This window comes from Triturus cristatus, chromosome 3_1 (assembly GCF_964204655.1).
Source record: "Triturus cristatus chromosome 3_1, aTriCri1.1, whole genome shotgun sequence".
Lineage (NCBI taxonomy): Eukaryota > Metazoa > Chordata > Amphibia > Caudata > Salamandridae > Triturus > Triturus cristatus.
Window position 1 is genome coordinate 999508951 of NC_140583.1, and position 16526 is coordinate 999525476.

The following is a 16526-nucleotide window of genomic DNA, read 5'->3' on the forward strand; positions in this document are numbered from 1 at the left end:
GCATGGGTATGTCCCTTGGGCACAGCTTTGGCGACTTTACCTATGTGTGGCACAGTCTTACTTGCTGCGTCAAGTGTGACTGCAGTCAGCAGTGGAGTGGGCAGGTGTGGCGAGCCGTGCATTGGCGCCTTCCGTGTAGCACTGTACGTGGGCACATGAAGTTGTTCCACACACTTATATGATGCAGGTAGCTGTCCTTGTGCTCATGCACAGGTTGTGACATGGCCCTGGGTTTTGCCATGGAGGAGAGGGGGGGTGCTGGCACTGGCCACCCTTGTCTACATGCACGCAGTCCACCTGCTGACGAGCAGACATTCCCACACACCACAAGGCTGATTTGCTCTCCCTGTGTCTCCCTCCCTCTCTGTCCCCCTCTCCCTCCCTCTGTGTTTCGGCCTCCTCCCTCTGTCCGTGTCCCTGTGTCTCCCTCCCTCTCTGTCCCCCTCTCCCTCCCTCTGTGTGTCAGCATCCTCCCTCTGTCCATGTCCCTGTGTCTCCCTCCCTCTCTGTCCCCCTCTCCCTCCCTCTGTGTGTCACCCTCTGTCACCTCAGCCCAGCTTACTGTGCACAGACTGATAGCAGATCTTTGAATGGCCCTTGGATTGTTGATGTGAGTTTGTTTCTAATCTCCAGGCACCCATTGGGTGTAGTGTCTGTGTCTGCACTGCTGCTGTGGTGGTGTGTGCTGCCACTCTTTCACAGTGTTGGCTGTTCATTAGCTGCTGTCATGTGCAAGAACGTGCCGTCACCCCCATGTGTTGATACAAGGCGTCCGCCATTTGCTGGCAAGTCATTCCTGTGTTGGGACACACTGTTTGTCTGGCTGTGACCTAGGCCATATGGGCAGGGGGCATTGTAGTCTGCTTCTGAGTTGCACTATGTCATTTTTGGGGCCCACCCTCCCGCCATCCGGCTTACCGTGTCATGTGTTGGTGTCTTCTGTGGCCTGTGACTTGACATTGTCTAGCTGGGTGCATGGGGCATGGTGGCGCCAGTGGCATGTGCGTGTTCATGGAGTGTGGTTGAGTCATGCGATAGCTTGGGGTGGTTGCATGCCTGTTTGTGGGTTTGGTTGTGGATGACGTTCCCCCCATGTGAGGTGAGTTGTTTGTGTACTCACCCGGGTCTCGGAGTCCTTCTAATCCATCCACTGACTCCACCGGCAGTATGGCCATCACCCTCTCCTCCCAGGGATGGTAGTGTACGGGTCTGCGGGCCGGGCCTCCTCCAGTGACGTTGGCCTGGTTGTGTTCATCCGTCATCTTGGCCCGGACCCTCCTCCGCAGATCGTACCACCTGGCTTGGCATTCCTGCTTGTTCCTTCTGGTGTCCGCAACAGCATTCACAGCATCGACGATGGTCTGCCACATGGCTGTTTTTGCTGAAGGGCTGGTCTGTCTGACCAATGTTCCAAAGAGGTGTGGCTCGACTCTGAGGATTTCATCGACAAGGACCTCCAACTCTCGACTAGTGAACTTTGGATTCTTGTTAGTGGGCATGGTGAGGGGTGTGGGTGTGGATGGTGGGGGGGGTGTGTGGATGGTTGTGGGTGTGTGGGTGTGGTTGTGCAGGTGTGTGTGTGAATGTGATGAGGGGGTGTTTGTGAAGGTGTGTGTGTGAAGGTGTGCAAGTGTAAGGTGTGGTAAAGCTTCTAGTATGGTGCTGTAGGTTGTCTGTGGGGTCTGGCAGCAGTGAGTCTGTTGCAAAGGCTCATGGTTTGTGTGTGTGTGCCCTTTTTATTGGTCCATTGGTGGGTGTGGCTGTGTTTGAACTTTGGGTGGGTGTGTTATAAGGAGTGGTGGTGTTTTGGGCCTCTGTTTGTTTTTGGCAGTTGCAGGTCAGTGAATGTGTTGTTTTAGTGGTTGTTGGGACATGTTTTGTGGCTTTGTGCCATTCGAATGGTGTATTCTTGTGTCGTTTTGGTTTGTCCTGGTTGTGTACGTGCATTTTTAGCGTGTGTACGGTGTGTATATGGGCCATTTTGTTGTACAGTGCTGTCCTTGTGTGTGGCTTGGTACGACTCGTACATGCGGTTGTGATGTTGGGGCCTGGGGTGCGCTCCGTACTTAGAATGTTGTGGTGGGGGTACGCTCCATGCATACGCGGGTGGGGGTACGACTCTAACGTACACGGGTGTAGATACACGGGGGTACGACACGAACATAGAGGGGGGGTAGGACACGTACACTGGTGTACATACACGGGGGTACGACACGTACACGGGTGTACATACACGGGGGGTACGACACGTATACGGGTGTACATACACGGGGGTACGAACATGTACACGGGTGTACATACACGGGGTACAATACGTACACGGGTGTACATACACGGGGGTACGACACGTACACGAGTGTACATACAGGGGGGTACGACACGTACACGGGTGTACATACACGGGGGTACGACACGTACAGGGGTGTACATACATGGGGGTATGACACGTACACGGGTGTACATACACGGGGGGTTTGACACGTACACGGGTGTACATACACGGGGGTACGACACGTTGTTATGGCTGTCTTTTTGCCAGCTCTCTGGAGAAGGAGAATGATGGAGAGTGACTCCAGCCTATCACCCCCATAGCATAGGGATTAGGCCGATAAACAGGGACCTTGTCTTACAGATATAAGGGCATTTTCGTGCCATTTCTCTTAGAGTAAGGCTTATGAATTTAAGTGAGGGGTTAGATATATAAGTATTAGTCATGATTTACTCATTTGCTAACATGCCGATCTGTTTCTTATGGAGCTATGCATATTATGGGCTCCGTAGGCCTTAAGCGAGACAGACTCCATTTTGCTTTCTGCCTGGTAGCTCGAGAAGGCTTTCTAGGTTAAAAGTGATGTTTTAGTTTTAAGCTGTTGTTCGCTTGGAGAGAACCGGTTCAGGCTGACCCTTATCGAAGGAATGTATTTTTCTCCACTCCGAAGACACAACTTCAGGCTGGCCAGCTGGGAAAGTGTCCTTGGTACGGGGAGGTACAAGAATTTGGTGGGCGGCAGGTTACTGGCCGTGAATTTCCATGAAGGAACGGGCTTTTGATATTAGCAAAGGTGTTAGTCTTTCAGTCAGTCAGTCCGTAGGCGGCATCTAGCCGTTAGCATCTCTGCCATTATTCATTTTCATGGTGGACAAGTCGCCATCTTTGAAGTCGGAGAAAGATTTAAGACCGAAACTCTCTGAAGATAGACTGAACGAGAAGTGGCGCGGAGCGCACTAACCCAGAGAGAGAGAGAGACGGTAGCTAATTAACAGCAAGGTTCCGAGGTCCTGAGGGAGAGCAGACGAGTTTGAGCCTATCAGTGCAGACGTGTACTTGTGACGGCTGAGGGTGACTGCAAGGCGAGCCAGGACCCAGAGACGAGACAGGAGCCTAGATGACTGCCGAGTCCCGATTTCCCATTAACCAGGTGAAGTCCGACCGATTCTTATAGTGCGTGCACCCTAATCTTTCTCTTTTATTTCTTGTGCAAATGTAATGCTGCATAGTAATGTGATTTATGTTTATGGTTAATAAATGCCCTAATTCATATAGAATTATCGTGTACCTGGTTCTTGTGTCCAATCTTGGTAAATGATGCTCCTAGTTGAGCACTGTTTAGACGAACGGATGAGAAATCCCGATCAGACGAATAGTTATCAAATAAAGAGGGAGTGAGTGGACCTTTGATGTCGTAAGCACGGAGTACACTATATAATCTGAATCCATATCCAAAGTTATTATTTTAGTTTTATCCTAAGTAGATTGCTAAGATATCATCCTAATAATGTTTCATAGGAATGTGGTCGTCGTTGATATGCGGCGTTAATGAGAGCGCTGGGGAGGATTACCAGCGTGTAGGGCTGCCGGATTGCAGCCCGTGTGTAAATGAGAGCGGCGGGAGGGATACCGCCGTGTAAGTTTCGCAGGATCGCGAACGATTTGGAAAAGGGAGCATTGGGTTCTGCAGGCCCGTGTGTAGACACGCCGGATTGCGTGTCAGATCTGCCCTAGGGTAGAACGGTCTGGGTCAGGGCGACCGCGAGGCCAACTGATGTGAATAAGATATTGTAGAAAATCCATATATGTATATTGTCATTCCCCATTCTTAGGTGCGACCTGTATATTCATCTTTATATCTACCCATTGTAAATACGATCTAAGAAGGGAAGGTGAGTACGTTTTGGCTGGGTCACAGGGGCCCCTGGGGGCTGATCCCATCTAAACAGAAAATCCAGCCATTACATCTGGCGTCACGAACTGTTTACGAAGCCTGTGTGCATTGTTTTGTTTTGATCTCGTTGGTTTGCGCTCGGCTTGTACGTATAAAATTTTGTTTATAATTGTGTATATAATTTTTTGCGTGTTAATATGTTTCCGAAAAAATCTCCGTCGGTTTTCAAATTACCGATTCAGATTCCAGGCTGGGAGTCTACGCCTTATGAGGCTTTAGCCCGTGAGTGGGCTGATTCTACTGGTTTGAGTGAAAATTGGTCTTCATGCTTGGAGCAGGCGGAGCCTGCCGATGTGATTTCATGCCTACAGAAAGCGCCAATAGTGAAAGGCGATGAGCTTCCTATTTTAGGACGCAGAGGATGGATTATTCTTAATGCATACAGAATTTTGCATGAGAAGTTTGTTCAACTACAGAAACAATTTAAAGATACGGAAGGACGGTGTGTTGAGTTGCAAAATGCGCATACTCTTTTACGTTGTCAAAATAAACTGCTTGCCGACAAACTTGAAACATATCAGACCATTGCCGAAAGAGCTGCGGTCCGTATTGCACGATATAAATACAAACATCGTCGTGGGCGCGTGTCGTCCCGCAAAGTGCGTATGCTTGTAGCGAAAGCTGGAATGGATTGGAACCCCGATGAGTGGGACGGTAATATCTGGGATTCTCATACTTCTGACTCCTCGGCAGAGGAGGGTGACAAGCGCGAGTCTTCTCGCTCCGGACGTGATTGTAAATCTGCTTCATGCATTGATTTGACTCCCGATTCTGACCGTGCTCGTTCTTCCCGTGCGGATGACGTAGCTTGCCCTGATTGTTCTGTTAAATCTAAGATGCGGGCTTCCTCGGAAGCTCTTCCCGCAGTTTCTGCTCATCCGATCTTTCGACGGAAATTACAACAAGCCCCTGGTAATCCGGGTGGTATCCCTCTTGACTGTATTGAAGATTTTACTCAGCAGGAGATTAGTGACATCCTGCAACGATTTAAACAACGGCCTGGTGAGGCCTTGCTTACCTGGATGGTGCGTCTTTATGAGCTTGGCGCTTCCGGTATTCTGCTCGATGCTGTTGATTGCTTACGATTTTGCTCTTTGAGTTCTGATTCTACTATTCAGGACCATTTTCGGAATTTTAATGGTAATGTCCAAACTTCTTTGCTCCAGCTTGCGTCTGATGGCTGTAATCATAAATATCCAACAGAGTCTGATTGGCCCTCTGACGACAAGCCGTGGTACACTCTGCGCGATGCGTCGCAACGTTTAAAGGAAGAAGTCATGAAAACTTGTATCTTCCTTAGTACTGCTGACAGGTTATTGGATGGTTTGTTAACATCTTCCGTGCGTAACCGCATTATACGTACTTCTCCTGTTGCTTACAAGCAGGTCATGATGACATTGTTGATTAATCAAACTGGCAATCCTTTGTCTGCTGTGCTTGAGTCTGTTCGTCAGCTTGGTGAGCTGGGTGAATGGTTTAAACCTGAAAGACAATCCCGACCTGAGGGTCGTACTGGAGGGGACTATAAGTTCTCTAGACGTGACATGTTTCTTGCTCTCATTGCTGATGGTGTCAAAAGGGAAGAGATCGATGGTGAACCTAATAATATCCTATGGGATATGTTTCGTAAGCGTGGTTTGGATCGGTAGGAAGGTGCCCGTCGTGTGCGAAAGAATGATTATGATCGTGGTTCGGATGACAGTGGTGATGAGAGACGACGTGTGGATTCTGATCGCCGTGATGACCGGCGCCAAGAACGTGGTGGTTCCCCCCGTCGTAGTGATGGGAGGGGGAGAGAGGATGATCGTGGAAGGGGAAGGGATGATCGTGGTTCTAGCAGACATAGAGATGCAAGGCGTTATTCCCCTGATATACGAAGGAGGGAGGATCGTAATAGACTCTCTGACCGTAATTTACAACTTTTTGAACATGATACTAATCCGTTTCGTACTGGAGACGGATATGAACAACAAATCCTGATACCGAAGAAAACTGAAAACATCTACCCTGATCTGTCTTGGTTGACGGAACGCAGGAAAAATGACTAGGAAATAGGTCAAGCTCCGGTACGCAGGTGGGCCCACAGAGATTACAGACCATATGTAGATATTGAGATTTTTTGGAAACATCGTAATATCCAAAGGGCCCGAGCGTTAGTTGATACTGGGGCGGAGGCCACTTTAATTCATGGTAAGTCAAGGAAATTTCATGGACAGTCTTTCACAATTACCGGCCTGGGTGGCAAAGAAACACCCGCAGTTCAAACTGCACTTGAGATTACAATTGGTAGGATTCCTCGTAGAGAATACTCTGTGTTGGTTGTGCCACTTTTGGAATATATTATTGGAATTGACATTTTGAAAGGTATGACTTTGCATTTGGATGATGGTTACTATCAGTTTGGTACTAGACAGTACATTTCGACCAGACCCGTACGGGTTGGCCGTTTACGCATGCCACCTATTAAGATCCCTTTAGCGACGAAAGTGATTTCTCAAAAACAATATCGCATCCCAGGTGGTCATGAAGAAATTACAGCTACGATTCAGGATTTGGTTGACGCAGGAGTCATTACTCCGGTCACATCTGCTTGGAATAATCCTGTTTGGCCCGTGCGCAAAAGTGACAACTCTTGGCGCATGACTGTTGATTATCGAGAATTGAACAAACATACTCCTAAATTGACTGTGGCAGTGCCTGACATTGTTACATTGATTGAGAGAATTCAAAAGCATCCAGGTACATGGTATGCTTCTATCGATATTGCTAATGCATTCTTTTCGATTCCAATTGCCCCCGAATGCCAGGAACAATTCAGTTTTACATGGAATGGACGTCAAATGACGTTCCGGAGTCTTCCTCAAGGCTATGTACATAGTCCTACGATCTGTCACCGGCTGGTGGCGGAACATTTGTCTGAAGTGCCCACGAATACACAAGTTCAAATTTGTCATTATATTGACGACATTTTGATTCAAGGTGATACGCAAGACCAGGTACAGTCTCATTTGGATCAGATTATTGACTGTTTGCGAGCAAAGGGTTGGGAAATAAATCCTGACAAATTACAAACTCCATCTCAAGCTGTAAAATTTTTAGGAATCAATTGGCATGAGGGTCACAGAGAGGTGATCCCACAAGTTAAACGTAAAATCCTTGATTTTGCTGTTCCCAGAAATAGGAAAGAGGCGCAGTCCTTCATTGGGTTGTTTGGATTCTGGCGCCAACATATTCCCCATTTGAGTCAAATCTTGGCTCCACTGTACCGAGTCACTCGTAAAAAGAATGCGTTTGAGTGGGGTGAACCTCAACAGACTGCTTTTAATTTGGCTAAAGAAGCTATTCAGTATGCTTTGGATTTGTGGCCTGTGTGTGACGGTGATGTTGATTTGAATGTGTCCGTGGAAGGTCTGTATGCCAATTGGAGTTTATGGCAAAAGCAGGGCAGACAAAAAGTGCCATTAGGTTTTTGGACCAAAAAATTGCCAGAGGCTGGTGAGCGTTACTCACCTTTTGAAAAACAGTTGCTTGCTTGTTACTGGGCTCTGGTGGATACCGAGCAATTGACTTTAGGCCATGCTGTGATTTTGAGGCCTGAAATTCCCATCATGCAATGGGTTTTGAGTTCACCGAAGTCCCATCGAATTGGACATGCTCAGGAGGCTAGTGTGATTAAATGGAAATGGTACATTCAGGACAGGGCACGTGTGGGTCCGAAAGGTGTGGCGGTTTTACATGAGCGAGTGGCGCAGGCGCCCTCCAATGAGGCTGAAAGTGAGTGTTCGGTTCCCGTAGTGCAGGAGTCTCCCGTGAAGTGGGGTAAATCATTTGATGATCTGTCCGTGGAGGATAGAAAACATGTGTGGTTTACGGATGGTTCTGCGAAATTCATTGGTGACAAGAGACATTGGAAAGCAGTGTCCTACAATCCGATTACACAGAAATTTTTGAGCACAACTGGAGACGGTAAGAGTAGTCAATATGCTGAACTCTATGCGGTTTACCAAGTTTTGAAACAGGAGTTACCAGGTACATGTCATATTTTCACTGATTCTTGGTCCACTGCAAATGGACTAGCGGTGTGGTTGCCTACATGGCACTCGCACAATTGGGAATTGCACTCCAAGGAATTATGGGGTAAAGAATTGTGGCAAGAAATTTGGGAACTGCTTCCGCACAGTACTGTAACAATCTTTCACGTGGATGCTCATACTCCAATCGATTCCCTTGACAAATTTTTCCATAACATTGCAGATGGACAGTCTAAAATTTCTGAGGCAGTGGTTGACATGCAAGATTCTGATTTGGCGGGATTGGCGAAATGGGCCCATCAGAAGGCAGGACATTTTGGAGAGAAAGCCACTAACAGGTGGGCTGTTGATAGAGGAATTCATATTCCCTTTTCTTTAATTTAAGATGCCATTCTACATTGTCCCATTTGCCAACACTCTAGAAAGAAGGAGGTGCCTCAAATTGTTCGAGGTCACTTATATCGAGGTAAATTGCCCGCCCAAATTTGGCAGATTGATTATATTGGTCCGCTCCCCATGAGCAGAAATTGTCAATACATTTGTACAGTAGTTGATACTTATAGTGGCCTTTTGGTCGCTTTTCCTTGCAAGAATGCTACCCAAGTGAATACGATTAAAACCCTGGAGCTGATTATTCTATATTATGGTGTCCCATTCCAAATTCAATCAGACAATGCATCCCACTTTCGTGGAAGATTGGTGCAGGAATTCTGTATGGAAAACAATATCGACTGGGTATTTCACATTCCATATTATCCACAAGCTTCAGGACTGATTGAGAGAATGAATGGCTTGTTGAAAGAACAGTTGCGCAAGTTGACTGATGACCGTTACAGCCAGTGGAGAGATGTCCTACTTCAAGCTTTATTAATTCTGAATAACCGTCCTTTGTTGCATGCTGAATCTCCTTTGATGCGTTTGTTTCCTCCACATGTTGATGCGAAACCTAATTCTGTTGCTACCACTGTCACATATTGGGAAATTACCCCCGGTGCTTTGGCTCCATGTAGAGCAACCTCAGGTTCCGCAGGCCTCGACCTGCATGCTTTAAATGATGTACACTTCCCAGGAAAAGATCGAATAATTGTTGAAACTGGCATAGGTGTCTCTATACCTGCCGGTAGTTTTGGATTAATTGCCCCTAGATCTGGCCTGGCCCTGAAAGGTGTTCAAGTCCTTGGTGGTGTGATCGACAGTGATTATCAGGGAGAGATTAAGGTTCTCTTGCTTAATAGCAGTGAGATGGATTTGTTTATCAAAAAGTCTGACCGTGTTGCTCAACTATTGATTATGCCTGTCTTCAGTGGTGAGATCAAAAAAGGCTCTGCCCCAACGTTGCTAACTGTGCGTGGACAAAAAGGCTTCGGATCGTCTGATCTTCCTGGAGCTAAAATATGGGTGCAATCGCCTAAAAATCCTCCTGAACAGGCTGATATTATTGCGACCGGTCATGACAACACCGTTCTGGTGATGAAGCCAGGGAAAGATGGCTGGGAAGCTGTCCCAGCTGACAAATGTTATTTACGAGAATGATTAAGGCCTGTGTTTGTATTCTTTTAGATCATTCTTTGGACTGCTGCTGCAGGATGTGTCGTCGTTGGACTCCTTTTGGCTTGCTACGCCGGGAGAGGAGAGCATCTACCGACGCCGAGTGATGGGATAACAAGAGCCACGCGATCCGCGTGGCAGAAGTCCTCCAATTTTTGGATCACACTCGCGAAGCGAGTGACGAACTCTCCGCATTTTTGCCTTACCCCCATGAAATCGGTTACTGACATCTTATCGACCTGTTTGGTTGCTGTCCCTGCATCTACTGAAACCCTTCATCATGTATTTAATGTGTCCTATGCCCGACCTAATGTCATTTTGGGCGACTTCTTGGCCCATGAATTTTGTCCCTCATGTACTCTTCTTCCAGACCAGGATGTCCTTATTAATTCCAGAATTACTACTTTTAATATTACCCCTGGTGACCTTTGCTTTATGATGACCTGCAATCCTAAGGCCATCTCTGAATGTCTGCGGTTGAAACTCCAAGCCGCTACTACTTTTTCATTTCATCAACGTTTGCTTTGTACAAAAAGACTTCCTAATTCATGTTTTTCAGTGAAGAACAATATGACTTGCAACAGTTTAGTTGTAGCCACTAGCCATTATCGTTCAATGTTGTTACCAGCTGGATGGCTCTTTTCATGCGGGAATTCATCTTGGCCCTATATTCCTGCGAATATTTCTGGTGGCCCGTGTGCCATCACTAGATTAAGTTTGCTAATGTTTTCTTCACATCCTCCTTCACATTCCCGTATTGTTCGTGACTCAATGTCCTTACATGACGACTGTGATTCCTCTGTTCATCTTTTTTCCAGATCAGAATATCTTGGTTTGTCTTTTTCTATTATTGGTGTTCCTGCATTAGCCGTTTATAATGCTAAAACAATAGGCAAGATGGCCTGCTGGATGGTCAAGTCGATCAACCAAACTTCTACTGTTTTGTCAGATTTATTGTTAGATTCCCAAGGTGAACGTAGAGCTATTTTGCAAAATCGTGCGGCCATCGATTATTTGCTGTTAAAATACGGGCATGAATGCTCTGAATTTGAAGGTCTATGCTGTTTTAATTTGTCTGACCATTCTAAAGATATCCAGTCCCATATTAATAAACTCCACGACTTGACTGCAGAAATTAGAGAACACATAGATCAGGGTTTCTTTGACTGGCTTTTTAACTGGCTCCCTGACATGCATTTTTTACGACAAATTTTGGGAGGGGTTATTATTATTGTCTGCATCCTTATAGCGATTTGCTGCTTTATCCAGTGTGTCCCTTCCCTGCTACAATTTTTTAAACTTACGAAGAGTCGTAGATCAGTTAGTTTTGTTTCATATTATTCATCTACTGACGTTAGCTCCATTTAGTTATTGGTTAATAGACTGGAGTCAAGGGGTGTAATGTTATGGCTGTCTTTTTGCCAGCTCTCTGGAGAAGGAGAATGATGGAGAGTGACTCCAGCCTATCACCCCCATAGCATAGGGATTAGGCCGATAAACAGGGACCTTGTCTTACAGATATAAGGGCATTTTCGTGCCATTTCTCTTAGAGTAAGGCTTATGAATTTAAGTGAGGGGTTAGATATATAAGTATTAGTCATGATTTACTCATTTGCTAACATGCCGATCTGTTTCTTATGGAGCTATGCATATTATGGGCTCCGTAGGCCTTAAGCGAGACAGACTCCATTTTGCTTTCTGCCTGGTAGCTCGAGAAGGCTTTCTAGGTTAAAAGTGATGTTTTAGTTTTAAGCTGTTGTTCGCTTGGAGAGAACCGGTTCAGGCTGACCCTTATCGAAGGAATGTATTTTTCTCCACTCCGAAGACACAACTTCAGGCTGGCCAGCTGGGAAAGTGTCCTTGGTACGGGGAGGTACAAGAATTTGGTGGGCGGCAGGTTACTGGCCGTGAATTTCCATGAAGGAACGGGCTTTTGATATTAGCAAAGGTGTTAGTCTTTCAGTCAGTCAGTCCGTAGGCGGCATCTAGCCGTTAGCATCTCTGCCATTATTCATTTTCATGGTGGACAAGTCGCCATCTTTGAAGTCGGAGAAAGATTTAAGACCGAAACTCTCTGAAGATAGACTGAACGAGAAGTGGCGCGGAGCGCACTAACCCAGAGAGAGAGAGAGACGGTAGCTAATTAACAGCAAGGTTCCGAGGTCCTGAGGGAGAGCAGACGAGTTTGAGCCTATCAGTGCAGACGTGTACTTGTGACGGCTGAGGGTGACTGCAAGGCGAGCCAGGACCCAGAGACGAGACAGGAGCCTAGATGACTGCCGAGTCCCGATTTCCCATTAACCAGGTGAAGTCCGACCGATTCTTATAGTGCGTGCACCCTAATCTTTCTCTTTTATTTCTTGTGCAAATGTAATGCTGCATAGTAATGTGATTTATGTTTATGGTTAATAAATGCCCTAATTCATATAGAATTATCGTGTACCTGGTTCTTGTGTCCAATCTTGGTAAATGATGCTCCTAGTTGAGCACTGTTTAGACGAACGGATGAGAAATCCCGATCAGACGAATAGTTATCAAATAAAGAGGGAGTGAGTGGACCTTTGATGTCGTAAGCACGGAGTACACTATATAATCTGAATCCATATCCAAAGTTATTATTTTAGTTTTATCCTAAGTAGATTGCTAAGATATCATCCTAATAATGTTTCATAGGAATGTGGTCGTCGTTGATATGCGGCGTTAATGAGAGCGCTGGGGAGGATTACCAGCGTGTAGGGCTGCCGGATTGCAGCCCGTGTGTAAATGAGAGCGGCGGGAGGGATACCGCCGTGTAAGTTTCGCAGGATCGCGAACGATTTGGAAAAGGGAGCATTGGGTTCTGCAGGCCCGTGTGTAGACACGCCGGATTGCGTGTCAGATCTGCCCTAGGGTAGAACGGTCTGGGTCAGGGCGACCGCGAGGCCAACTGATGTGAATAAGATATTGTAGAAAATCCATATATGTATATTGTCATTCCCCATTCTTAGGTGCGACCTGTATATTCATCTTTATATCTACCCATTGTAAATACGATCTAAGAAGGGAAGGTGAGTACGTTTTGGCTGGGTCACAGGGGCCCCTGGGGGCTGATCCCATCTAAACAGAAAATCCAGCCATTACACACGTACAGGGGTGTACATACATGGGAGGGGTACGACACGTACACGGGTGTACATACACGGGGGTACGACACGTACAGGGGTGTACATACACGGGGGGGTATGACACGTACACGGGTGTACATACACAGGGGTTCGACACATACACGGGTGTACATACATGGGGGGTACGACACGTACATGGGTGTACATACACGGGGGTTACGACACGTACACGGGTGTACATACATGGGGGTACGACACATACAGGGGTGTACATACACGGGGGTATGACACGTAAACGGGTGTACATACATGGGGGGTTCGACACGTACACAGGTGTACATACACGGGGGTATGACACGTACACGGGTGTACATACACGGGGGTACGACACGTACACGGGTGTACATACACGGGGGTATGACACGTACATGGGTGTACATACACGGGGGGGTACGACACGTACACGGGTGTACATACACGGGGGTACGACACGTACACGGGTGTACATACACGGGGGGGTGTACATACACGGGGGGTACGACTCGAAGGTACGGGGGCTGGAGGACGTGTTGGGCGCGTATGCGGGCACATGTCTCCATGGTTGCTATGGGAGTTCGGTGCGGACGGTGTTTTTACCATACGGTTGTAACATCGGACGCACGGGATGGATCGTGATTCCGCGGTCGAACTTCACTTTTCACATTTGTACGGTAAATCGTCTGTGGACGTGTCGGACACATTTTCCGACCCGAGGACGTGTGGGGAATACTTCCCAATGCGATTCGTATGGACTTTTTACCATGCGAATCGTAATTGGCAGTTTGTACGGCACTTGTACGATTTGTACGGTAAAAAGACCGGATACGAGTCGTACGGGCTTTTTTTTACCGGATCGTAATCGGCACCAGAGTGTTCCGACTCCTGCAAAATATTTAACATTAATTAACAAATAATACATTTTTCTAAAATAATTCATCTTCCACTATATTCCCCTATAAACGTCACCACCAATATTGTCAAATATTACACAATTAACATAATTATTTCACAATTAATTCATTAACTAATAACAATTAACAAGCAAATTAAAAACAATCAAAAATAAATTAGTTTACACAATTACCACTATAAAATAACTTTAAATAAATATTGTATATAAAACAATATTTAAAATTGTATTAAAATTAGATTACTTCCCACCCTACTCCCCTATCAACCCACAACCAACTCATAAAAAAATTACACAATTAACATATTGACCATTTAATTATTAATAATTATTATTCAATTAATAACTAATTATTACAATTTTCAACACAAACAATATAAAATATTAATTACATAAATATTAAATATTACATTATTAATAATTAATTATAATTAAATTACTTCCGAACCTACTCCCCTATAAAACCCCAACCCACTCCTCCAAAAATTACACTATTAACATATTTACCAATTAATTATTAATAATCAATATCTAATGAATAACTAATTGATAACACTTTTAACACAATTAACAGTATAAAAAACTAATTACATAAATATGAATAAATACAATTATTAATAATTAATTATAATTAAATTACTTCCCACCCAACTCCCCTATAAAACCACAACACACTCCTCAAAAAAATACACAATTAACATATTTACCAATTAAATATTAATAACTAATAAATAACAAATTAATTAACACAAATAATATAAATTATTAAACAAATAATAATTAATAACATATTTAATTAATTAATCTAAATTAAACTACTTTTATGTTTTATTTTTTTATAACTTTTGAAAAATTATTATTAAATATATAAAAATTAAATTACTTCTCACCCTATTCCCCTATAAACCCGCAACCCTCTACGGAACTAAAATACGCAAAAATGAATTAACATAAAATTAATAACTTGTAAAAAATTCAAACATACATTACAAAAATAAGCTATACTTTCAACACATTGTTGTAATCTCTCTTCCCCTCTCCCTTGGTACCTTCCAGAGTGGATGACAGGTAATAAAGGACAGTTCGTACTCTACACCTGCCTGCGTGCCTTATATCTTCATAACACACATATAATAACATACAAAACAAAAAAATATTTTCGATATTATTAACAACAATATTTTTACTACTGATATTACTAACATCGATATTAATTAAAACAATATTTCTTACCTGCATGTTGATATTCTTGTCGACGATATTCTAGATGGTCGATATTCTGTCATATCGATATTTAAACATCGATATAAGGGTATATTGATATTTAGACATCGATATTATGACTGCATACCGAAGCAGTGCTAAATTAAGCAGAACACAAATACGAGCGGTGCTCATGCTCGTTAAATGTATTGCGTAATTATTGGTTATTCGTGTCAATGTATACAAATTTGGATTTCTATTAATATCTCTACAACTACTGAATGGATTTACACCAAATTAAAAAAAGGCACTTCTCTGTACTAATATCTACAGTTCTGCTAAATTTGTGGTAATTCTGATCAGCGGTTCGGGCTGTAGCTGTTTCTAAAGACCCTATGGGGAATTGCAAAGGGAAACCCTGTTATAGTTAGTTCAGCTAACTATAACTCGCGCGCCCGCAATGCACTGCTGATGACGTCACATATTACATCACTCATGACATGGTCAGTGACATCACTCATGACATCACTCATGACATCACTCATGACATCACTGATGACATCATCCAGTGAATGTGTGTTTTTCTGAAAATTACATATGTTTTATATATGTATATCTCAAGGTCGATGGAAGAATAAATGGGTATATAAGTGTCTAAATGTATGATTTGTATTTGAAAAATTGATTGTATAACTGACTGATTAAGTGTATCTTAGTGAATACATGGCTTAGTGAGTAATGTTTAAATATGTAAATATCTGTATCAGTCTCTCACTTGGTGTATAAGTGGCTGCATGGGTTGGTGAGTAGCTACATGAGTGTCTATATAGGTTATTAGTTGGTTTTTTGAGTATCAGTATGAGTGTCTGAGTGTCTGTATGGTTCGGTGGGGGGTATTACTTAGTGCATAGGTGCATGAATGAGTGACTCACTGTTTGTATGTGTTGAAGACAGCATGTGTGCAGGACTGTATGGGTGGATGAGTGTGTTAGTGAGTGAATGACTGTCTCAATAGTGTCTTTATGAGTAACTACATATGTTTTAAACTAGTATATGTGACTATTGGTGTATATAAGTGAGTATATGTGAGAGTGAGAGATTGGAAGAGTTCCTGTATGAATAAGTATGTGTTTCTATAAGTGATTGTTTAATAGACTAAGTATGTGTAAGTTTCTGTAGAAGTAAGTGTGGTGGTGTGTGTATAACTGTATATGCAAGTAAATGGATGTTTGATTCTTTATTAGCATGAGTGACTATGTGTGTGAGTAACTCTATGGATGAGTGGCGTTGTGTAACAGGATGTATAGGTGTATGAGTACATATGATGAGTGAGTACATGTATGAGTGACTGTATAGGACTGTTGGTGAATGAGTGGATGTGTATGTGTATCTTAGAATTACTGAATGTTGTTGTAACTGGTATTGGTATGTCCATTGTTTCTATTTTTGAATGTGTGTATCAAAGGTT